Source organism: Felis catus, chromosome B1 (genome assembly GCF_018350175.1).
Source record: "Felis catus isolate Fca126 chromosome B1, F.catus_Fca126_mat1.0, whole genome shotgun sequence".
Lineage (NCBI taxonomy): Eukaryota > Metazoa > Chordata > Mammalia > Carnivora > Felidae > Felis > Felis catus.
This window is the reverse complement of record NC_058371.1, coordinates 25884048-25908643: the sequence shown is the minus strand read 5'-3', so window position 1 is coordinate 25908643 and position 24596 is coordinate 25884048. Positions and strand designations below refer to the sequence as shown.

Below are 24596 nucleotides of genomic sequence, written 5' to 3'. Positions count from 1 at the left end.
TATTCTTTCCTTCTTTGTTGAAGATTAGTTGACCATATAGTTCTGGATTCATTTCTGGATTTTCTATTCTGTTCCATTGATCAGGAAATTGACACATAGGTGTCTGTTTTTCTGCCAGTACCATACTGTCTGGATCACTACAGCTTTGTAATATACCTTGAAGTCCAGAATTGTGATGCCTCCAGCTTTGCTTCCCACCCCTGCCCCCAGATTGCTTTGGCTATTTGGAGCCCTTTGTGGTTCCATACAAATTTTAGGATTGTTTATTCTAGTTCTGTGAAAAATACTGGTGGTATTTTGATAGGGATTGCATTAAATGTGTAGATTGCTTTGGGTAGTATCGACATTCTAACCATATTTGTTCTTCCAATTCATGGACATGGAATGTTTTTCCATTTCTTTGTGTCATCTTTGATTTCTTTCATTAATGTTTTATAGTTTTCAGCATACAACTCTTTTACCTCTTTGGTTTATTCCTAGCTATCTTATAGTTTTTGGTGCAGTTGTAAATAGGATCAATTCCTTGGTTTCTCTTTCTGCTGCTTCGTTCTTGATTTATAGAAATGCAACAGATTTCTGTGTATTGATTTTGTATCCTGTGACTTTATTCGGTGTATCAGTTCTAGAAATTTTTTGGTGGAGTCTTTTGGGTTTTCTATATAGACTATCATGTCATCTGCAAATAGTGAAAGTTTGCCTTTTTTCTTGCTGATTTGGATTCCATTGTTTCTTCTTATTGTCTGATTGCTGAGGCTAGGACTTCCCGTGGTGAGAGTGGACATTCCTGTCTTGTTCCTGACCACAGAGGAAAAGCTCTCAGTATTTCCCTGTTGAAGATTATATTAGCTGTTGGTCTTTTGTATATGGCCTTTACGATGTTGCGGTATGTTCTCTCTGTCCCTACTTTGTTGAGGGTTTTTGTCATGAATGGATATTGTACTTTGTTGAATGATTTTTATGCATCTAGAAGATGCATAAAAGAAGATCATATGGTTATTATCCTTTCTCTTATTAATGTAGTGTATCATGCTGATTTATTTGTGAATATTGAACCACCCTTGCAGCCCAGGAATAATCCCACTTGATCGTGATGAATGATTATTTTAATGTGCTCTTAGATTCAGTTTGCTAGTACTTTGTTGAGGATTCTTGCATCTGTGTTCATCAGGGATATTGGTCTGTAGTTCTTTTTTTTAGTGGAGTCTTTATCTGGTTTTGGAATCAGGGTAATGCTGGCCTCATAGAATGAGTTTGGAAGTTTTCCTTCCATTTTTATTTTTTGAAATAGTTTGAGAAGAATACATATTAACATTTCTTTAAATGTTTGGTAGAATACCCCTGGGAAGCCATCTGGTTTTTGTTTGTTGGAGATTTTTGATTACTGATTCAATTTCTTTGCTGGTTATCAGTCTGTTCAAGTTTTCTATTTCTTCCTGTTTTAGTTTTGGTAGCTTATATGTTTCTAGGAAGAAATTTATCCATTTCTTCCAGAATGTCAGATTTGTTGGCATATAATTTTTCATAATATTCTAATTGTTTGTATTTCTGTGGTGTTCACTATTATTTCTCCTCTCTCATTTGTGATTTTATTTATTTGGATCCTTCCTCTTTTCTTTTTGATAAGTCTGGTAAAAGGTTTATCAATTTCATTAATTTTTTCAAAGAACCAGCTCCTGGTTACATTGATCTGTTCTACTGTTTTGTTTTTGTTTTTTTAGTTTCTATATCATTTACTTGTGCTCTAATCTTTAATATTTCCCTTCTTCTGCTGCCTTTAGGCTTCATGTGTTCTTTTTCTAGCTCCTTTAGGTGTAAGGTTAGGCGGCTTATTTGAGATTTTTCTGGCTTCATGAGGTAGACTTGTATTGCTATAAACTTCCCTCTTAGGACTGCTTTTGCTGCATCCCAAAGGTTTTAGATCGCCGTATTTTAGTTTTCATTTGTTTCCATGTATTTTTTTAAATTTCTTCTTTAATTTCCCGGTTGACTCATTCATTCTTTAGTATCATGCATGTTCTCTAGCCACCATTTATTTGTGGTCTTTCCAAATTTTTTCTTGTGGTTGACTTCAAGTTTTATAGCATGTGGTCAGAAAAGATGCATGGTATGATCTCAGTCTTTTTGTACTTGTTGAGGCCTGGTTTGTGACCTAGTATGTGATCTTATGTGCACTTGAAAAAAAATGTGTACTCTGCTGCTTTAGGAAGGAATGTTTCAAATATATCAGTTAAGTCCATCTGGTCCAACATGTCATTCAAAGTCATTGTTTCCTTGTTGATTTTCTTCTTAGATGATCTGTCCATTGATGCAAGTGGGTTGCTAAAATCCCCTACTATTATTGTTTTATTATGAATGTGTTCCTTTTTGTTTGTTGTTAATTGTTTTATATAGTTGGGTGTCTCAAGTTGGGGGCATAAATGTTTACAATTGTTAGATCTTGTTGCATTGTTCCCCTTATTGTGATATAGCGTCCTTCTTCATCTCTTGTCACATCTTTGGTTTCAAAGTTAGCTTGTCTGATATAAGTATTGCTACTCTGGATTTCTTTTGACATAATGGGCAACCTTTCATTCATAGACCCCTCGGATTGCACAAACAGAAGTTATTGGTTTGGCATCTAATGAAAACATTAGAAAACTATGAATGACATAAGAATAGTCTTTTTGTTTGCCTGACTTCTCTGTTCCAAAAGACTTAAAGTCCTGTTATTTGAAATATTACTTTACCTTCTTACAATATTTCTCTGATATATGTGGGAATCCAGATAGATGACCTACATTTAAAGAGACAATTGAGGTCTGGAAAGATGAATTAATAAATGAAGTGTTCACCCAGAACTAGTGTCTAGGTTGCATGCCTTCCATTCTCCTCCAAGTACCATGTATCATGTCTGCAGTCCGGTGTCCACTGGGTAGCCATCAACATCCTGGCTGTCCATCAGTGTTGAGCCCAAGTCTTACCCTGCCCATGAAAGCTAGTGTCCCTTTCTCCTCTGCATTCACTCACTCCTGGGTCGTTCATGACCCAGTACTCTTGACCCACTACTGATCACTTTTCAGGAGACGGGTAACTGTTGTTGTTGTTTTATTATTAAAATGAGAGTGGCAATGTAGTATATTCTTTCTCACTAAGCAGACCATGAGCTCCTTGAGGGCAGTGACCGTATCTGAAACCACTCTGTTGCACCGTTCCCTGTCTCTTTCTGTTCTACATTAGATGCTTAATAATGTGTCAATGACATTTATGATTAGACATGGTTTACAGTTGATGACTATGCCCACTGCTGAGGAAGATGACGCCTCACAGATCACACGGGGCTTTATGGTTGAAAAAGCACTTTCGCACAGCTTACCTCACACCACCTCTCCAGAGTCATACAATGTCCCCAAGCACAGAGCATGACAAAGAGCCTCAGAGAGACTAAAGTGACTCGCCGGAGAGTCCTGATGACTGGCGAGTAATGGGACTCAGGCTGGAACCAGATCATCTGTTTTCAAATTCAGCATTCTTTCCCCCACAACACAGCCACCCCATTGTTTCTGAAGTATGGTGCCCCTGCCTTCACACTGGGACCCCCATGGTCTCCGTCTTTTACACCAAAGCTGCTCTGTTTTTGCTACATTGAGCAGCTTCCACTGCAACAGTGACTGCATAGTTCTCCATTATTAATTTCAAAAGTTAAATTCAAAGGAACATTTTATTTATTTATTTATTTATTTTTTAGGCATGTCATGCAAACACTATCCATCTCTCTGAAATGTGTAGTGTTGAGGTGGGTAGTAATAGATGTGCACAAGTTTTATTAGAACCATTTTCAATTGAATTACCCTAGAATGCACTCCCAAAGTATCAGTGCTCCCTGCAGTACCCCCTGAGGGAGCACATTCTCTCTTCGGTCATCCGCTCTTACCCAGGCCATTAGCTCTGCCATATTGCCAGCCACCACCTCACTGAGGCTTCCTGGGGCCTATCAGATGGGCACATGGGGATGTCCAAGGTGTCTGCCCAGTTCAGCCCCTGCCAAGCCCTGCACCATACTCTGCTTCTGGCCCTGCAGGCAGCGTGCCTGCATTGAAATAGCTGTGACTCCATGGTCACCCTCTGAGGGGTCTATCTCCCTTGGGCTTGTCAGCCTGGTGCCCAACCTCAAGCAGGACAGCTAGACATGGGAAGCATCACAGTTGGTTCGTTTGTTGGTTTTTTGGTTCTTGCCAGACTGCTATAAAACACCAATTCCGTTTTCTTTGTCACACTGAGGCTACCTGGGCAGAAAAGGAGCAAGAATCTTCAAATTTCCCAACCTGCTGATTTTTCACTCTGTATTGTGAGATTTTTTTTCTTAAGGCTGAGTGTTGGTAAGATACCGGGCTGGGTGGGACATCTCTGGTTTATGATGAGGCTATCCCAACATTCCCAGCAACTGAACCTCTTCAGTGAGGCTCCGGATAGCAGGGCGCCGTGCTGAACGGCATGGTGAGCGCAGTGTGATCTTAGCTCTACAGGCAGCACATTTACCAAGTTGCTTGCAGTAGGAACTCGCTCTCCAGGAAGTCCCTATGCATGGGACTCCCTCTACAGGAAGCACATTTGTCTTCAATGCTTTGGCAAAACTTAGGATGAAGTTTTATGAGAACCACTTAAATCCATAAGCACACGCAAGTTTACAAATCATTTGAAACGTTTGTCAGCGATTTTAAAGGAATGCTGTGGAACGAAAAATTCCATGATGCAGGGTTCCGCACTCTGGGTTTCCCCAAATTTGGATGAGCTTTAAAAGACACTCTTATTTCTTGACAATGGCCCACGGGTGCCTTGTTTTTGAGCTGCTTCTCAGTATTATGTTTTCACAGCAGGAATTCAATTTTCCAAAGTAATGTCCTTTACTCTGGGATAAAGGGACCCGCAAACCTCATGAACCTATGCCAGTGTCCCTGACAGCTGCACCGGGTGGAGTTCAGACCTCTGTCTGGTTTCTCTCCATTTCTGGTCAGGAAGGTCTGTGAAAGTGAGCTAAATCCTCAGCAGATTATTTCAACAGCCCCAATAAAGGCACGTCAGGACGCTGCCAAGAAGAATCTGGTTTTAGAAGCAACTTCCCTTTTAAAGTGCCAGGGTAATCGCTTCTACCCAAACTCATGAGGATTGCATTGCAGGAAGCAAACACACGATAGCAGGACATCTTAGCAGACAGGCGTCTTCCTTCTCCCGCCCCAGCCTCCCAACAAATAGCTCTCTGGGGGAGTGATGTCTACATCAAAGCTGCTTGTCACTCAGTGGGCCTCCCAGATGGGGAAGTGTTTACTTTGGCTGAGAACAACTATATTCTCTGCATCTGGAGCCAGGGGCTGACTGCAGTGGGCGCTTTCTGGCTGCAGCCGGTGGATTTGCAGGTGCCTTGCCTTTCTCCCAGTTCCCATCATCCAGAAAGGTCAGAGGAAGTTAAGACAATACAAGGGTCCTGACAAGGACTGAAGATCTTCACAGTGTGCAGAGGCTGCTGGGGGTGCCACAGAGGCCATAAATCCTCTTTTAAAGCTGTGAGTTGGTAATATTCAGTTCTTGGTAAAATCTGGGATCTTGAGATGCTAAAATTAGATTTTTAAAAAATACGTAAGAGGTAGAAATATGTAAATCTTCCTATTGAACTCCTTCTTGCACCCATAGACATCCTCATGAAATTTGTTTGTACTCAAAAGCCAATGAAACATGTGACATGCCACGATCCCGGGGTGAGAAGTTTCTCTCTGTCAATCACTGAGCTGTAATGTGATCACTGTTTGATGTCCTGGGCCCTAAGCAATTCCCTCAGTCATTGACTGGTTGATTGATAGAAATGTATAGCAATGTTACTGACTAAGAGCTATGATGAAAGTTTCCCTAAGTCATTTTTACACACAGGATCAACTGCCTGTCCAGCATCCTTAGTAAGGAACAGGATGGCCCTATGGGAAAACCTGGAGATCAAAGGCATGACCATGTCCTGTGACTTTTATTTTTTTATTACGTTTCTTTATTTTTTAGAGGCAGAGAGAAACAGAGTGTGAGTGGGGAAGGGGCAGAGAGAGGGAGACACAGAATCTGAAGCAGGCCCTGGGCTCCGAGCTGTCAGCACAAAGCCCGATGCGGGGCCCAAACTCTTGAACGGTGAGATCATGACCTGAGCCAAAGTCAGATGCTCAGCTGACTGAGCCACCCAGGTGCCCCTACCGTGACTTTTATACATGAGATTGATAGAAGCAAGGAAAAGATTATTGGCTTAAGATAGGGATAGTCAGGAAACAATGACCAAAATTAGTCAGTACTAAGGGCTTGAAAAAAGTGATGTTCATTTTCTTAGAGTTCTAACCACCGGAACTTGGTCAAGTCTCGCAAAATTGTACAGCATCTAAAGTTTGCACACAAACACCTTTCAAACGCCTCTTTTTTAATCAATATTTGCTGTGTGCCTTGTTTCACCGATTCTTGTTCAAAGTCTTTAAAAAAAAACCAACAACCATTCTCCACTCTTTTACGTCATTTAAAATGTGATCCATGAGGCAGTGGCCTCTGCTTCCCTGGGAACTTGCTAAAAATGCAAAATCTCAGGCCCCACCCTGGACCTACTGTATCAGAATCTGCATTTTAACAAGATCCCCAGGTGATATGTGTGCACATTAAATATGGGAAGTACTACTGTGCCTTTTATAACTCTAGATCGCTAATCTTCAAGCCTGATAAATATCATATAAATGCTTTCCTTTGAAAAAAAATTTTTTTAACATTTATTTATTTTTGAGAGAGAGCTAGCAAGCACAAGTTGGGGAGGGGCAGAGAGAGGGAGACAGAGGATCCCAACCAGGCTCTGCACTGACAGCACAGGGTCTGACTCAAGGCTCGAACTCATGAACCATGAGATCATGTCCTGAGCTGAAATTAACAGTCAGCTGCCTAACCGACCTAACTACCCAGGTGCCCTAAATGCTTTCCTTTTAAAAAACTTTACTGAGATATTATTCACATGCCAAACAATCACCCATTGAGAGTTTACAATTCAATGGCTTTTAGTAAATTCAGAGTTTTGCACCCATCACCCTGATTTTAAAACATTTCTGTTACTCTCCAAAATATCCCCCACATGCTAGCCACCGCCTCCCAAGCTCCCATCTCCCCCAGGCCTGGCCAACTCCTAATCTACTTTCTGTCTTGATGGTTTTGCCTATTCTGGATTTCCCACAAACGAAGCCATGCAGTATGAGCTCTTTTGTGATTGTCTTCTTGCACTCAGCATATTTTCGGGGTTCATCAATGTCATAACACGTATCAGCACTTCATTTCTTTTTATTTGTAAATAATATTCCGTGGTGTGGCTATACCACATTGGATTTGTCCATGGACATTACGCATGGACGTTTGGATTGTTTCCACTCTTTGGCCATCACGAAGAAACTTCCGTGAACATCACGTACAAATGTTTGTGTGGAGTATATACCTAGGGGTAGAATCGCTGGGTCATACCTTATGTTATTAAAGTGTCTTCGTGTTGTGATTCAGAGAGTGCACGCGCTGCTGTTCTCATTTAAAAGATGAGGAAACAAGTCCAAGAGGTTGACTTGCTTGTGGAAGAGGAAAGATGTCTAGTTCTGTCTTGTGACTTTGAGGTCAGAAGGTTGGTAAACGGTATAATTAAAAAAGAGTAGGTTATTTGGTTTTTCCAAGTTCACCCAAAAGATTTAGTTTTTTGTTTGTTTTATGTAGTTTTTTTTTTAAGTTTATTTAATTTGAGAGAGAGGGGGGGCGAGAGAGCAGGGGAGGAGCAGAGAGAGGAGAGAGAGAGAATCCTAAGCAGGTTCTGCAATGTCAGCACAGAGACTGACATGGGGCTCGAGTTCAAGACCTGCAAGATGTGACCTGAGCCGAAACTAAGAGTCAGATGCCTAACCGAATGAGCTACCCAGGCGCCCTCAAAAGATTTAGTTTAATAAAGAAAACTGTGATCTTGAATTTACAATTTTACTCCTCCCAGTCCTAAGGAGCGACTAGGAGCCTAGCGAAAAGCTTGTGTCTCTAGCTTTTAGACTGTGCTCAAATTTAAAAAATAAGGTGTTTTCATAACTTTTAATTTCTAATCGATGAATGAAAACGTTGAATTAGCAATTAAAGGCAGTCTGAAGGGGAGCCATTTTTAAAGTTAATTATGCAGAAGGCATGCCCAAGACAAGCTCTCTGTCCCCAGCCTTTCCTTTCCTTTACATTAAGTACATTGCACTGTGCCCTCTGCTTCTGACAGGCATTATGAATTTGTGTCAATGAGGCATTGCTTGTCTTTAGTTAAACAGCTTGATGCGTTTATTTATGATTTATTTGTTAGGTTTCTGTAGTACCTTTCCACTTAAGAGCTCATGACACTGGTCATGTAATCTTCAGGATGTTATTTTTATCATAAACACGTCTAAGCATCCTTACGTTGACTAGACAGCCAACAGGGATGGTTCCCAGTATAACTAAAGAGAAGACGCAACAAAGAAACTGTTAGAGCGACATACATGTGAACTACAAACACAAATATGAACTATCACGGAGATGTGAGCCAAGGTACAAGCAGAGTACAGGGGAGGAAAAGCTAATTTTGCCTTCTGGAGTGGGGGAGGGGAGGAACTGGGAAAGATCCCAGAGGAAGACATACGGAGGTGAGTTTTGAAGGAGAATTAAAACAATGTGAGACAGAGCGTGAAAAGGACATCTGATTTTTTTTAACAGCTATTTGGTGTATTTATTTGATATTAATTAAACTGCACATATTTATATTGCAGATTTGGTAAGTTTTGATATGTATATGCACCCATGAAATCCTGCCACAGTCAAGATATTGAATCATCTCTCCCAAAAGGTTCCTTGTGGCCCATGTAATCCCTCCCTCCTGCCTGGCTCCACTCATCTCACACTCATCCCATCCCCAGGTAGCCACTGATAGGCTTTCTCTCCCTCTAGAAAAATTAACTGACGTTTTTCTAGAATTGTATGTTCGTGCAATCATAGAACATGTGCCCTTTTCATTCAGGGGTCGTCGTTTTGAGATTCACCTATGTTGTCACGTATATCCATAGTTTCTTCCTCTTCATTGTTGAGCAGCTTTCCATTGTAAGGATTTACCGCATGGTATTCATCAACTTTTGGTGGATATTTGAGTTTGTGTCTTTTATCACATTGCTGCTGAGAACACACATGTACAAGTGTTCCTTTCTTTTCTCTTGGGTAAATACCTGGTTGTGGAACGACTGGGTCATAGGGTCGATGTTAGTTTAACATTTGAGACCCTGCCAGATAGTTTTCCAAAGTAGGCACACCGTCCTACATACTCACCTGCAGCGTATGAGAGGTCTGGTTCCTCCACATGTGGGCTGGCTGGTCTTTTTCATTTTAATTGTACATGTGTTGTGGTGGGAGAGGGCATGTCTGGTGACTCCCTTGGGAGAGAATCACTGAGGCGATATGAACATTTTAAGTCTCTTGCTTCATATGGCAAATTGTTTTCCATAAAATTCTTCATTCATTTACCCTCCTAACAAAGACTTCATCTCATTGGCCTTCACATTGTAAAACCCTCCTTTGTCTCCTTGAGAATTCCTGTACTGAAAGGCCCCACGTACTATCCTTCCACGGGGCCAATATGTGTAAAGGGTCTTCGAGGGCCTCCACTGTGGCCCTGCTTTTCCAGGAATCTCTACATGGGTAAGGACTCTCCTACACCAGGTAGTAGGAATGTGGTGGGGTAGAGAGCCAGAAACACAGATCGTGGGGGGAAAAGGAAAGCATAGTTATGGGCCTCCAGGGCTGACTTCCGTACCATGATCTTTTGCCCAATTATAACACTTGGCGTTCCTTAAAGCCTGATTACAACTACAGCTTTTATTTTTCTGCCTCTCAAGCACTACCTCATTATTGGTAATCACTTATGAATGTGTTTATTTATTTTTTTTAATGTTTACTTATTTTGAGAGAGAGAGAGTGAGCAGGGGAGGAACAGAGAGAGAAAGAGACAGAGAATCCCAAGCAGGCTCTGTGCTGTTAGCGCAGAGCCCGACGCGGGGCTCAATCCCAGGAACTGGGCAATCATAACCCGAGCTGAAATCCAAAGCCGGATGCTTCACTGACTGAGCCATCCAGGGGCTCCAATGTTTATTTTTTTATGATCAGTCCATCTAAACTCTTTCGGGGAAATATTTAGCCTGGGGTTAATATTAGAAGATAATCTGTAATGTCTTTTCCGGTGCTGTGGCTCTCTGGATGCTATTTCCCCTTAACAAAACCAAATGACTATTGTTTCTGTCCATTCAGCAAAGTCTGCCTTTCACAGATGTTAGGGAACTTTATCGTTAACGCAGCCCCCGCACCTCGCCTTGACATTTAGCTTGAGAATTCAGGGATTTATCTTTCCTGTCCAGTTTTCACCCACTATGATTCTTCATACGGACAGCCTGGCAGTATTTTGAGGTTTGTCTTCTTAGACAAATGGCTCATTCCCACCTAAAAAGGGAGTAGACACGACAGTTCGTTTTGAACACTAGCAGACTCACGTGAGGCCGTGTGCAAGGGGCGAGCCCTTCCTGGCCCACAGGGGGACCTCGATCAGAGGGACACTGATGAGAATTAGAATCTGCCCCTTTTTTGTGGCTGGAGCCCTCCATGTGGCCGGTGGTCCCGGGTGGCCTGAGAGTCAGTCATAGGTGTTCTGAGGGCCTTGTCCTGGGGCATAGGGGCTGCTCCAAGACAAACTGTTAATAGCTGGATGCAACCATTCTTTTAACTTATGGTTAAAGTTATTTAAATGTCTGGACGATTAAGATCCTCTATAGGCACTGTTAGCAATTAAGGCCCCTAAAGATAAGAGCCTCTTTCCTCTTCTTCCTCACTACCTTTCCTCTCAAGATGGCTGAATGGCTTACCATAGGAGAGACTGCCTGGAATTTTAACATCAGTTTTCTCCTGACAGTGGGTCCCCCTACACCAGACATTGCTTTTGTTCTTTTTCCCTCTTCTTACATTATCTTTCTCTCTCACCCTCTTTGGCTTTCTCTTGATTTCCACCTTCCATTAGTGGGGAAACATTTCTACCTGTGAAAATACTGCCCTGAGCGTTCCCCTACCCATAGGAATTTTCCAGCTGACCCATCTGCCCTGTGTAGATAGCCAGACCTCAGGGGACACTGTGCATTGTTTTCTGAATCTGCCCATCTTTCTAGGCAAAGCTTCAGACCAGAAATCCTAACCCAGCAGCTAAAACCCACCGAGGCATTTCTCCACCACCCCTGTTCTTTCCTGGTCACTTACCAGGTCAATGCAGGTCCCCCTTTGGCATAACTGAACACTAGTGGTTTTCTACTATAATGCCACCACCGTCTAAGTGTTTATGTTCCTTCTGTGTCCTTTTGGATGATGGCAAGAGATGACATTAACTCCATTTAAATAAAGAAGGAAACAGGAGGACATCGAAGTCACCACATCATCTGACTCGGGGGCCACCTGAGGCCTAAATTTGTCAGTTTTCTTTCAACACTTTTCATCCGAGTCAGTAGACCTTATTGTGTCATTTGAACCAATCTAACCTTTCCCATTGCCCCTCACAGGGCTCTGTTTTCGTTCTTATGCCGAGATTCTCCACATGGACTCACGGAGATGGGAAAGAATCCCCCTCCCCCAGGTCTTACCCCCCCTCCCCCCCAAGCCCCATTTTGCCTTCCTGGTGTTCTCCCCAACTGGCTGAAGGGGACGGTCCCTCAGCAGCCACATTCCCCACACAGGTGCCTATGGCCACGAACATGTCCAATGGTTCGTTCCACACGTGACCCCCAACTGTGGAACAGAACCCACCCCCACCAAGCGCTGCTCTGGTGAGCCCCCCTTCCTGGTCGGCTCTGCACCGGGTCTCCCTCCGTGCGAAAGTCTGAGAAGGTGCCACTTGCCAAATTCACAGGAAGGTTGCCTACTCTCGGAGAGTGGGTATGAGGGGAAGCAGGAAGCGGCAGTGGTCCTGAACTAGCGGCCCGAGCGCCCTTGCAGACTGGGGTGAGATCAGGTCTGACCACCGAAGTCAGGCGGACGGACTGCTTCTAGGTGACACGCCCTCCCTCGTGTAGGTAGAGTGAGTCAGAGGGTGAGAGCGCAGCCCCAGCCCGGCTCTGAGCCAAACTGCGCCCCAAGAGCAAGAAGAGCAGGACAGCCGGGCTGGCCCCTCCCTCACGACAGGGGCAGGGGGTGAATCTCCGTCCCCTGCTCTAGGGCCCCGGGCGGGGCTCTGCCCTGGTTCCACCCACATCCGGTGAGTCTGCGTGGCTCTGTTTCCAACCAACGGAGACTTGCGTTTGCCCCCCCGGGGTGGGTTTGGTCTTCAGGGTTGCAAGCCAGTAGGAAGAAGCCGCTGAACTCCTTGCCAGCCAGTAGGAGGAAGCCACTTGCCCTCACCAGCGATCCTCCGTGAGGAAGGCAGAGTCTGTAGGACGGGGTCAGGGGTGCCTCGCTCCTGGCACCCGGTAAGCAGTCAGCAAATACTGACTCACTGAGCTGAGAAATGGGGTGTCTGCACTGGCACCCCTTCCCATAGAATTCCCCCTCAACTCTCACATTTTCTCAACAGCATGGACCGGAACTCAGAACAGCTCATGGGCCCAGAAATGGCAGTGAGGGGCTCAGCACTTTCACAGATGACATCCGGCAGCTGGGGACCCCCTACAGTGGCCAAACTGTGGGACGCCTATGACCTTAAAAAAAAAAAAAAAAGTGTTAAAAAGAAAACCACAGGCCCCAAATGGCATCACTTAGGCCAAGCCGCCAAATCGGGGCGGATCACCTAACCAAACTGCGATTTCAGCGTCCCGCAGAAAGGTCAGGAAATGTCTGGTCGCCAGGGAGGTGATCTGTCACACGGGCCCTCGCCATCTCCCAAAGGAAGATGAGGTAAGCCACTTAAGAGGGCCCTCTGCCCTTCCCGCTAAGGAAAGGAGACCTTGCCTGGCATAATCCTTTATTTTCTTAAGCTGATAACGTCCTTGCTCCACCTCCTTCCTATAAAAAACTCCTCAGGGCTCCCCTCGACTTGCAAGGTGGGATGCTGCCTGTTGATGCGTCGGTTCTTAAATAAGGCAAAGCAGATCTTCGGATTTACTCGGCTGAATTTTTGTTCTTTCACAGCAGTTTCCACAGAGCTGCTACAGGCCTTGCTGAGTTGGGACAAGCGCCTGGGCTTGAGGCCCCCGGGGCAGAGTGAGGCTGAGGGCCTCCAAACCTGGGGCTGGGGTAATTAGGCTGCTTGGGGCTCAAGGGCGTGGTGCCTCAGGCTCTGAGAGGCCCTACAAGCCACTGCTGGGAGCAGGACGGGCCTGAAGGATGGTGCCCAGAGATGGCAAACGAAGCCCCCAGCAGGTGGGGACGTCAGCTGGTTTTGCTGGCCCTGGAGGCTCCCAGAACATGCTTTATGGGCTGGGCCCTGCTCTGTTCTCAGAGTCCTTCCCCCTGCTGGGAGCCGCTGATTGCTTAGTCTGGAAGGGGGGAATGGAGAGCCTGAACTTGACCTCAGCCCCAGCGAGCCATGGGGGTTAGGTGGAGGAACCCCAGCTGCACCAGTCAGGTAGATGTAGGTTCTTGGGGGGGATCCACCAAATGGCCTCGCTCCCAGGAGGGAGGGCCCTGACTTCTTCCTGACGATGTTCTCTGCCCACTGTTCTCACTTGCTTCTTACAACGTGGAGATGTCCTACTATCCTGGGTTGACCGGGAGTTTTGCTTCCAATTGCCGTGCGTCCTTTCCTTGTGGACAATCTCCGCTCTTACCAACTTATCTCTCTTCCATTATTCAGTGTGCTACATCGCCACCAGATTGGGCGGGTACTGCGTGCCAGACCCGTTAGCAGGCCTGGGGACACAAAGTCCCAGCCTGCCAAGGGCTCACGCTGGCATTAGGGAAATAAGCCCACGGCAGCATGAGGACCCCTGATCAATTTTGTGATAGTGGCAAGAGGAAAGGACAGCAGACTGCCAAGGGAGATGGGCCGGGGAGGCTTCTCGGCCAGGAGTTGGGACCTGAAAGGTAGCCCGTGGTTTCCCCCAAAGACAGGTGGCACTCATTCCGGGAAGAAGGGAAAAACTCACGGAGGCCCGAGCTTTGAGAAGCACGCTGATCTGGAGAAAGAGCACAGCTGAGGGGCCTCCATCGGGTCATGAAAGGCTCATCCAGTCCCTGAGTTTAGGGGAGCATAGCACCCTTTCCCCTCAGCCACCTCCCCACTGCCTCCTCTGGGATAATTAACGAATCCCCGTCCCTCTCTCCTGGATCCGGCTCCACAGGTCCCCTTTCCGGCTTGTCCTTGCTTTGACTTTTAAGTGCTGCCGGCCTTCCCATTTCGCCTGGGGTGGGGAGGAAAAGCTGAGTGAGGTCAGCAACTAAATGAAGGAGAAAGCAACCACATCAGGAATCCGAGCAAACATGTTAAACAAAAGCAGGAAGGATGTGTTAAAGGAAAATCTTCACATAGGGAAGTAGGGAGACAAAAATAAAAAAGAGAAAGGGAAAAGCAAACAAACTTAGGTCACCTGTGAAAAACCACTAAGTTAGCTAATGAAATGCAGGATGTGACACAGTGAATTAGAAAAAGCTAGGGAAGTAATCATAGCGAACACTTAAATCGCAGTCCCCGTGTAAGCCCTTTTCTAAGCGTAAAACACATATCAACTCATTTAAACCTCACAGAAACCCTGTGAGTTGAAAACTGTTATCCCCACTTTATAGACAGGGAGACTGAGGCACAGAGAAGTAAAGGAAGTAAAGAATGGCTATATGCAATGGAAAAGAATTAGTAGTGTGCACACGACAGAAGTTCACAAAGAATAAGTTTATTTGAGGCGTTTGCGAGAATTCTCGCCTTGTGCTCTTCGTGTTCTCCCTGAAGAGGGTTGCATTAGATGGACTGGCATGCCACCTTGCTTAAGTCCAAGTTTGGGACTCAGACATGGCCTGGGTCAATAGCAGTCTTTTGACGTGAAAGCCAAAGTGAGTCCTGGGAAAGAAAAAACCTACACACACACAAAACGGGTCCTAGAGGAGAGAGGGGCAGACCGACTTCCTTCTTATAAGACTAGAGATGGAGTGATCCAGGAAGGAACGTTCTACAACTCAGAAATCAACCTCCGTGCAAACCCACCCTCCCCCCCAACCCCGAGCCCTGAGGTTTCCATATCTCAGTTCCTTCTGTGTGGGCTCCAGGGTGTCTGGGTGAAAGTGAACAGGGGGGGCAATGGTGCCTGCGGACGGGGGCAGAGACTATAGCGACCAACAGCCTGGCAGTTCCCAGCAGGGGTGTGACCCGGCACTGGGTGCACACAGCATGGTATCTGGATGAAGTTGCAAGTCCCCACCGGGACTCTGGTACCCAGTAAGAGCTGCTGTGCTGTCTGGAAGCAGTGATGTCACCTGGTAGTTACTGAAGCATCTGGCAGAGCTATGTCCAAACAGAAGACATGTAAACAAGAGAAAGAATCTTCCAAATAAATGTAGGAACAAACCCCAAAGAATCCCTGGCGGGGCGGGGGGGGGGGGCGGAAATTGTGGCAAGAGTGATAAATACAAATGATAACTGTACATGTGACCTCCAGTCAAAAAAACACAAAATTCAGCTAGCCTTATGGAGAAGTATTTGGGTTGCTTTCATTTTAACTTAGACCTTAGGCAAAGTCTGCATCTAAAAAGAAAAACATGCTCGCCAATAATAATTGTCCTGAGATGAGAAAACAGATCTTAAGTTATTACAGTATTTACTCAAAGAGTTAGTGTTTAAAAAAATGGTTTCTTAGAAATTCATGTTCATTTTTGTGTCCTTAAAGCTTTGCTAATTACCAATGAATCTTTTCCATTTTCTGTTGTTTGGATAATGTTCGTGTTTCCGTGGACAAAATCCAAGACTCAAGAGTACAAAAAGAAGGTTCACGGCATTTAGGTCAAGATTTGCTACTCACCTCTCCCTTCCCTACCCCCGCACGCCCCCCAATTTTGATTCATTGTGGTCCTGGAGGCATGACCTTATCTATAATCTGAATGACATTCTGGTTTCTGAAAGGGCAGTACTCTGAATGGCAAATAGTAAGATGAAAGTATTGAATCTCTTTAGTCCGTCTGGATCCTAGAGCACTTTATTTTCAAGGGTAGATAGTATACACAACTAACCCCCAGAATGATCACCCCGGTTATACCTAATGCAACAAATACTATTCAACCTTAACAACATAAGAATTTTATACTGTCTGGCTTGTTCTTAATTCTTCCCTAAGGGCCTATTTGGTTTAGCATCAAATATAAGATTAAGAGACTCTAAATTTTAGCTGAACAGCCACTCAAGGGATTTAGATGATCTCTTTACACAACAGTTAGCATGCAGCTGACACTTTCTGCTCTGAGAGCACAGCCTTCCACATACGATACACCTCAGTTTCCTAATGTTGGTTGTTTATTTGAAAACCAAATGAAGAAGAGTATTACTATACCCTCAAAAAATCCACCCTATTCGTTGTGGGAAATTTGGGGCAAAACGAATCTCTGTCGTTTTATACTGAATAAAGCAGAAGAAGAGAATGAAGCTTATCCTGACTATATAATCACATGAAAATGTGCGTGTATCTACATATGTGTGCACATATGTGTGTATTTGCATGTAGCTTAAATCTGCGAGGCAGAAATGAAATGGAGAGGTAATAGCTCAACAGGAATTCAGACTTTGGTCTTCTAAGGCTGGTTCCGGGGTCCCCTGCACTACCCTACGCCGTAACCCAAATGGTGATAGAAATTTGCCGGCCAGAGCAGATAGGAGCTGTCAGTCCCTCCAGCTGGCTAATAAATAAATGTTTTTTGCATAAGTAGTGAATCATAATATGCACTTTTCTCATGTATTTAGACTTAAGATTCTTTGAATAGTTTTAAAGAGACAACAAGGAGAGATAAACAGGGAAGGCAGAAGATAGTAATAAAGATAAAAGGAATGAAAAGGAATCTCCGTCCCTCTTTTCTCTCTCTTTTTCTCTCCCTCTCTCTCTCTCTCTCTTTCGAACAGCTTTTCTCCAAAGACATTATAGCACCACATAAGGAGCTGCAAAATTCCAAAATGTATCACTAGGAAGTTACAGACTGGAGAAGAGCTTTGGAAATGAGGTTGGGAATGGAGAATGTAACAGGGAAGGTTCAGGAAGGCAGGGGAGCACCTCTCAGCAGCACGCCACTTGGCCAGACCTGGCTCAGTTAAAAATGTTTTCACGTCACCGTGCTCCAGCAGAGTCACTCTCCTAGACTATTTGCAGATGAGAGATCTATTTTAATATTTGACTGTATTGTCTCTGCAGGGTAAATGCAAATATTTGTATACACAAACACATTTAAATGATGGCGATTGATGTGGTTCCATTTTCTAGAATTAATTATTTCCGCATTCATAACGCTTGAGTGCATATCAGATTGCTGGGTGGAGGGAGGAGAGCACAGGGGTGGGCTGCAGCTCCTCGTGCACAGAGGAGCGAGTTGGCATGGCTATCCCATATGGCTTGCATGTGCACAACTTACGTCAAGTTGTATTTTTAAATGTGAGGGTGTGACTAAGCATTAAAAACCATTTAGACTGCCTTGGAGCTCTTCGATTCCCCCAAGTCGTAAGTTTTCTGCAAAGGGAATTGAAGGAGTAATCTTTGTTCCAACTTGATTTCCTCACAAATGTGTCCTCTCTTCTGCGGGGCAGACCTCTTGCCCTGCCTGGTAAGAAATGCTAATGATATGGCCACAGCAACCAAATAAAAGATTAGGTGCTGCTAGGGAAAGAATATTACTCATAACTCAGTATACATCCTGTCAATTATTCTGCCCTGGTGAATAGTCTGTGACGGGAAACGAGGAAGTGATAAAAGACCTCTCAACCCCATCTCCTTGAAAGGAAGGTGCAGCACTGAGTGATTGCATACCAGGCACCTTGCCCCACATCCCACAGCGTGGGGGCTGGGTTCATCCATCACCCATACCGCTGTGGACAGCCTCTGCTCTATTATGAAGTATAGGTATAAAAGGATTTGACATTCGGGCCTCAGTCGATAAGTCAAGAGTATAAAGAGTCCAAAATGAATGTCTTGTCCCAAACCAAAATATTAATTAAAAGTGAGGGGAGAAGCATAATCGTGCAAACAAAATGGTAGCTTTGCCTAGAAAATACACCTTTTGTCTCTTCTCTTTTTTCAGTTTATAAATAACATGATTTCATCAGTGTGTTGTGATTGAAACAGATTTTTTTTTCACATTTCTGAGTATGTCAATGGATAGTAAGTAACTTAGGTTTAGAATAGCAGACCCAGAATTGCGGGTACCTGGTGCCTTGATATTGAAGTTCTCACCCAATGAAGGGACTCCTTCTATAATACTGTGCAGAATAACTCAGATCCAGTTAGTCCTTGAAAATTGCCAGGGTTACGGACAAATCATGACCTAACCAGGCACGCCATTCTATTTTCGAATAGTTCTGATTATTAGAAAAGCTCTTGTGGGATAGGATTGGCTAGGGATTAGATACTTTTGAAAGTTTCCGTGTCTCTCACCAAGTACCCATGTGCACGAAGCGATAGGTTTGGGAGCTTTGTTTTGACCAAAAAGAGGGATGGATAGGGGAGAGAAGAAACTAAAGACTACACAGAGTTTCCTACCTAGCCCTTTGGCCTGGTTGGCGCTCCAATAAGAATAAAGAGTAAGGGCCAGAAAATGAAGAAGGGCTCCATGCACAAGCACGCTACTGTGGAACCCAGCGACCAACTGCGCTTCTCCGTGGAGCCCAGCTCTGCTGCAACCCCCCACCCAGGACGGACACCTTGGGGAGCAGTGGAGGGGAGGGGGGAGGCACCTTCGCATAGACATCGAGCCTCGTATGCGACTCAGTCAGCTGTAGCAAGCGTGTGGCTCCTGCAAGTACCCGTGGAGGCAGCTCATGTGGAAAAGGGCGAGGCAGAGTAGACGGAGAAGAACGTAGCAGATGTCTCTGGGGGTATGCTGTGGACAAGCTGGTTATTGGGAAAGTCCCAGAAGTATTTTGGTTGGGAGGAAGCAGGAAGGAAGCCTGTGGTGCGGAAGTGTGGGCAGAACAGGTTGCCTGCGTTGCTGACGCCGAAGTGTATCCAGGCTGGCGAGCCACAGCAACATTTGGGCCACGTTTATGCGAAGCCACGGCTCCTTCCTATGCAACAGGGGCTAATTTCATTCCTCCTCGTTTCCCCAGCCTGTGAGGATCACACGTGTTACTGACTCTCCGAACAGTTGCGTTAAGTCACAAATGGCTCTGGTCAATAGAAATAATTAATGACTGCTATTTTTCTCACAATACAAAGCACATTTGAATCTTCGGCAGGATGGGCAGTGAGAAGCTGTGGAGTAAGGTTAAAAGCTGTCACTGAAAGGAAGAGTGACCGTGTAATGTATCGCCTAAACCAGGACGCTCTTGAGAGTGAAAGATGGTGTCGTTAGTCATTATGCTGGGACAAGAAATGATAACAGGGACCGTTTGGATAAATTGGGCCACAAGGATACCCTACCTAAAGGTGATTGGTAAGACATACGCAGGCACTAAAATCAAGTGGCGGTCCCGTATTTCTCAAACAGCCTGGAACGCAGCCTAAAGAGAGCTCAGCCATCTTGAAGCCTACTTCTGCCCGCTGACACCAACCCTCCCCACCACCACCAATAACACAGGGGTGGGGGATGCAGACTTCCAGAAACCTCAAAGAATAATACAGATATTTCTTACAGATATTCTTGAAAGGGGGGTTCAGTGCTTCCAAGGAGTGGATTATACACATAGCGAAGCATCCGAAAATTCTTCCTCCCACCTCAGTGTCCCCAAAGTCTGCACGGTGGCCGCCTCCCAGTCACCCCCACCATGTCCTTCCTCCCTCCTCCATACAATCGTCTCACAGCTGTTCACTGTCTCTTTCTCCTCTTGCCCCACAAATCGGTGCTCTTCCCTCCTGCCCACCCCTCCCTGCCACTGAACATGTGCAGCGGAGGAAAGCGGGAGATTGTGAACACGCATGCGTTAATTTGTGTGCGTTCATCACATCTTTTAGGTCCTCATTACAGTGAAAATAAAAATTTTTGTTAGGGAAAGAGACGACCCCAGGGTGGGACGTGCTGGGGGAGGTGGAATTCAGATGGAAGGAAGAGAAACACAGGAGCCGGCAATCACTGAGGGCGGGCCTGGGATGGGTGCTTTATTCACACGGTGTGAAAATGGGCACTTCCTCTCTTGGTTTGTCTGACGCACGAAGGCAGTAGCTGCTATGTGCCAGGTGAGCTGTGAGATGTACGAGCCCGTGGAAATTTTAAACCATGTCAGACATTTCACCTACGCTAAGGGTCAAAAGGGTTGTGTGGTTGGAGATTGAAGGGATTGGTGGAGATTATTTATTTGGAGATTGCTGCTGGTGTGTTACAAATTCTACCCATGCCTCTCGTCTCTAGCAGCAGGGGGGCCTCTAAAGCCCACTTAGCAAACTTGTGTCCCAGCCTTAGACGGAGCGGACTTGGATTTGACCCATGGCTGAGGAACGTGAGGTCCAGAAGTACCTGGCTATCTGTTCTGATGGCAGAGTGAAGGAGATTGTCAGGTTGGGGCCTGGTGGCTCAGCCTTTTGGGTAGGCAAAGCATTCCTGAGCGTTTCCCTTTGACCTCATCTGGTGAACCCCCAATGAAGAGAAGGAATGAACGCTTGTCTTTGAACCTATTCAAGGGGCCCCTAGGAAAGCACCAGCCTTCAGGAGAGGAGATGCAGAGGCGCTCTCCTCTTTCCACAGGCTCGAGAAGGGAGTGAGCAACCACAAAATAAATTCCATTTGCCCAGGGTGAGGGGACCCTACATGGAAGTTGCCCAAGGCTGGAGAGACCGCGCCCGGCAAACTACGGCCAGAAGGCTGGCTGCCTGTTTCCGGAAATACGTATTTACTAGGACACAGCCAGACACTTTCTTTGACATATTCTCCATGGCAGAATCGAGTAGCCATGACTGTATGGCCTGTGAAACCTAATATATTCACTACCTGGCCTTTTACGGAAAATGTTTGCTGATGGCTGGGAAAGATTCTCAGCAGACTCTCAGAAATGCCCCATAGGGAAAAGAGTCAGACTTCAACCGATTTCACACTCAGAGAACGAATGACTGTCTTAGAACTTGCCACTGCTTCTTGCTCTCCCTGCCTCAGCCTGACAGGGTCAGAAAGCCAGAAAGTTCTGTGGCAGGAGAGGCGGAACCGAGCCAGCCCTCCTGTCCCATTGTGAGGGGTCAGCCCTCGGGCTTGGGCATATGCATGGGAGGACTGGACAGTGTGAGAGTTTTTACTCTTAGATTTGAAAGTTTGCTTATTATGGAGGCCTGGGCACTATTCATGACTAATCTTGAGAACACGTTGATGAAAAGTAAATGTGTTTTTCATTCAGAGGCAAGGAAAGACCTTCCATCACTGAACAAATGTGCAGGAACAGTGGGAGGAAAAAAAGGAATTTAGCTTTAAGCTAACGCCCCGAGAGTCCAGCCTGTTTAATATATTTGCTGGTTTCGCATACATGTCTTCAGAGAAGAAAGCCAGGTTCTAGATGGAACTCTCCAACTATTTATTTTTTATTTTATTTATTTATTTTATTAATCCCCCCCCACACACACACACTATTTACATCATGCCGGACAGTGCTCTGACTTTCCAGAATTCAGTGTTCTCATCTGCAAAGTTAGGGTTGGACCAGCACACCACTGGCCCGTACAGATGATAATCTGTGACCCCGGAGCTTGGTGGACATCCTTCGAGATGGATGGTGTCTCTTGGGGACTCTTTTGCAGTGGTGCGCATGACGATTGGTGTAGCAACGGGTAACTTGTACTTAAATGCTGGGGAAATGGTCCACGGCGTGTCCCCACCCTCACCTCTAAGGTAGTCCTTGAGTGCTGCCTGACTACCTGAGCCTCTCTCATTACGTGGGGTGAAAGTAGCTGGGGTACAGACGCCTTCACGGAAGGCCTTATGTTTATCTGGCCAGGAAGTAGGCCGTGTGTACTGTTTGCTCTAGCTGTGGTGTCTGAGGTTAAAATTTCCTGAAGTGTCCTTGCTTTTGGGCCCCCTCCCTTGTTGTCTTGGGGTTAAGGTAAAAACTCCGTAAACAGGGTCTGAGGTTTGCAGCTCTTTAGCGGTATCGCCCTGTTATGATACAGGAGCCCTGCTGATGTGGTGGTGGGGTGTAGGAGTAGGGGAGGTGTTTATAATCCTGTGATTAGGTCTCAGTCTGTCGGGGAGGCAGCTGGAGTGGGTGAGGCTTTGGTAAAATAGTTTCCCTTCGGGCATTCCTTATTAAGGAGAACAGAATGCTCTGGCTATATTTCAAAATACTTACCCTGCCAGAAACACAAGGAGATTTTTCTTCAGTCTTCACAATGAAAACCTGGCAAAGCTCCTGGAGGTCAGATTCATGAAAGTGTGGGGTTCCAGTCTTGGGGGAGTTTCTGACTCTCAAAGTAAACCGTGACTCTCTATGCCTACGTGTCTGTCTCTCCGGTTTTAGGGCCACCAGTCGGCTTATGAACTCACTTCTCTGATGGGTCTGAGAAGGGTCACTGATCTTCACTTTGCTTGGCTTTTTTCTTGTAAAGACAGGAATGATGAGTTTCAAGCTCTTCACATGTCAGACCAGAAACCAGAAGTCTTCTCACTTGTGCAGGAAAACTGAAATCACGGAGAGTCTACAATGTTTGGCCAATAAAATGGCCACGTCACGCGTTCCACCAAGCTCAAGCAAATGAAGCAAATTAAGAGTGCAGGGCGATTGCCAAATCTGAGAGTCAGAGTGCGCTGGTATAGGGACCCCTGGAATTGTTTTAGAGATTGATTATGATGTTTTGTGTTACAATTCAGTTTGGGAAATTCGGGTATATAAATCTCTAAAGCAATTTTCTGAGTACTGTTTCATGGGGAATTCTTACTCCGAGTCCTTCAAGCAATACCTGACACATATTTTATTTTAAAAATTATAATCACTTTTAGCACTTTAGACTTCACACAGATTTTCACATACATTCTCTCAGGGGTGGGTAGACTCTCAAAGGTGAGTGTCTTTGCCTCAAGCCCTTCAACACTTCCTAACAGCAGCGGGGCCGAGTATGGTTTTGCTGTTCTCTAACAGATACTTGTGGAGGACCCGCATCCACAAACCTAAATTCATGTACACTGGGAACGTATCCATTTCGTTAACTTAAAGAAATTCTGATTCGGGCTTTCCGTTCTGAGGGGACGAGTAGAAAATTCCATTTCTATCGCTCCAAGTGCCCCTCTCTCCTCTCTGGGACGCAAAGAGCCCAGAAGGCCTAAATGGTACTGAGAAGGGAGAGGAACCCTCCTGGTGTTTTCAGCCCATCCTGGCTGCCCCTGATCACACGTTTCTCTGAGCCTGCGAGCCCTAGATACGAACACACTCTCAGTTCAAACTAAGCTGCTTCTTGCTTTGCCACTAAGCATAGGTGTCTGGTTATACCACACGGATTTGCCCCCGAGGCACTGCCAATGTGAGAGTGTGGGTCTCCAATGCATTTGTACCTTATAATCTCACTACAGAAAGAACGGGAAAGAAGGAAGGAAGGAAGGAAGGAAGGAAGGAAGGGAGGGAGGGAGGGAGGGAGGGAGGGAGGGAGGAGAGAAACAACCATAATAACAGAGAGACTTTCTTCCCTCCCTGGGACACAGACTATTGTGTCTTCAGTGAGCTCCAACTCTTGTAAAAGACAAGTGGAGACGTTGCCCTCCATTAGCTCCTACCTTCTGCCCTGCCAAAGGCGTCTGAGGCAAGGGTCAGTGTCTGGAAGCTAAGAACACCAGAGGGAAACGTGAAGGAGAAACGCATTTTAATCTTTCAGTGAATTATCCCGCCACACATCCTTCAGCTAAGAAGCCAAAACCCACCCACAATAATTTCTTGATTTGACTGAGGCAATTTAACCCCTGAAAATCCTTTCCTTCATTTCCTAGATCTGAATATTAAATATCAAAGGCATGCGACGGAGTGGCACAACACAAACAAGTCTGTGGAGCGAGACCGACACTCAGAGAAAGGTCAGTGGATTCCCTCTGAGCAAAGTCATCCAAAGGCAATCACGTCACAATGCGTGATTCAACAATGTGGGAAGAATGAAATAAACATTGCCCTGACATTCAGACAGAGCCGTACACATAGAGTTTTAACAGGTTAAGATGACCCAGTGAGCTTGAACTGAGGTAGATCAAGCTGAGGTAGATTCTGACAGAAAGTTAGAGCACTGAGAACAAAAGAGAAAGAAATGAAGTAAGGCATGAAGAGGAAGGAATGAAACCTTACGTGTATCTCAAATAATTCTGTATTAACGAAAGTTTTGATATTATGCTTTAGTTGCCGTTGAGCTTTTGTAGGAGTTAAAAAAAAAAATGTCTCCTTCATCAAGGGAGCGGCAGGTCTAGACAGGATACTTTTCATGACCTAAAGTATACTTCAAATGATCTTACCTTGAGTGTAATTTCAAAGTTACGTAATATCTATCACAGTCACTTAT

The 24596-nt window shown here is 45.3% G+C and overlaps 1 long non-coding RNA gene across 1 annotated transcript in view; it reads left to right on the top strand.

Annotated features, from left to right (window-relative positions):
- Positions 1 to 12371: 12371 nt before the first annotated feature.
- Positions 12372 to 24596, top strand: part of LOC109498756 — a 41287-nt gene continuing 29062 nt past the window's right edge. Inside the window, exons 1-3 of the long non-coding RNA XR_002741639.2 lie at positions 12372 to 12506; positions 12611 to 12930; positions 24040 to 24123. This is a non-coding gene — a long non-coding RNA (uncharacterized LOC109498756). The remainder of the gene's footprint in view (positions 12507 to 12610; positions 12931 to 24039; positions 24124 to 24596) is intronic.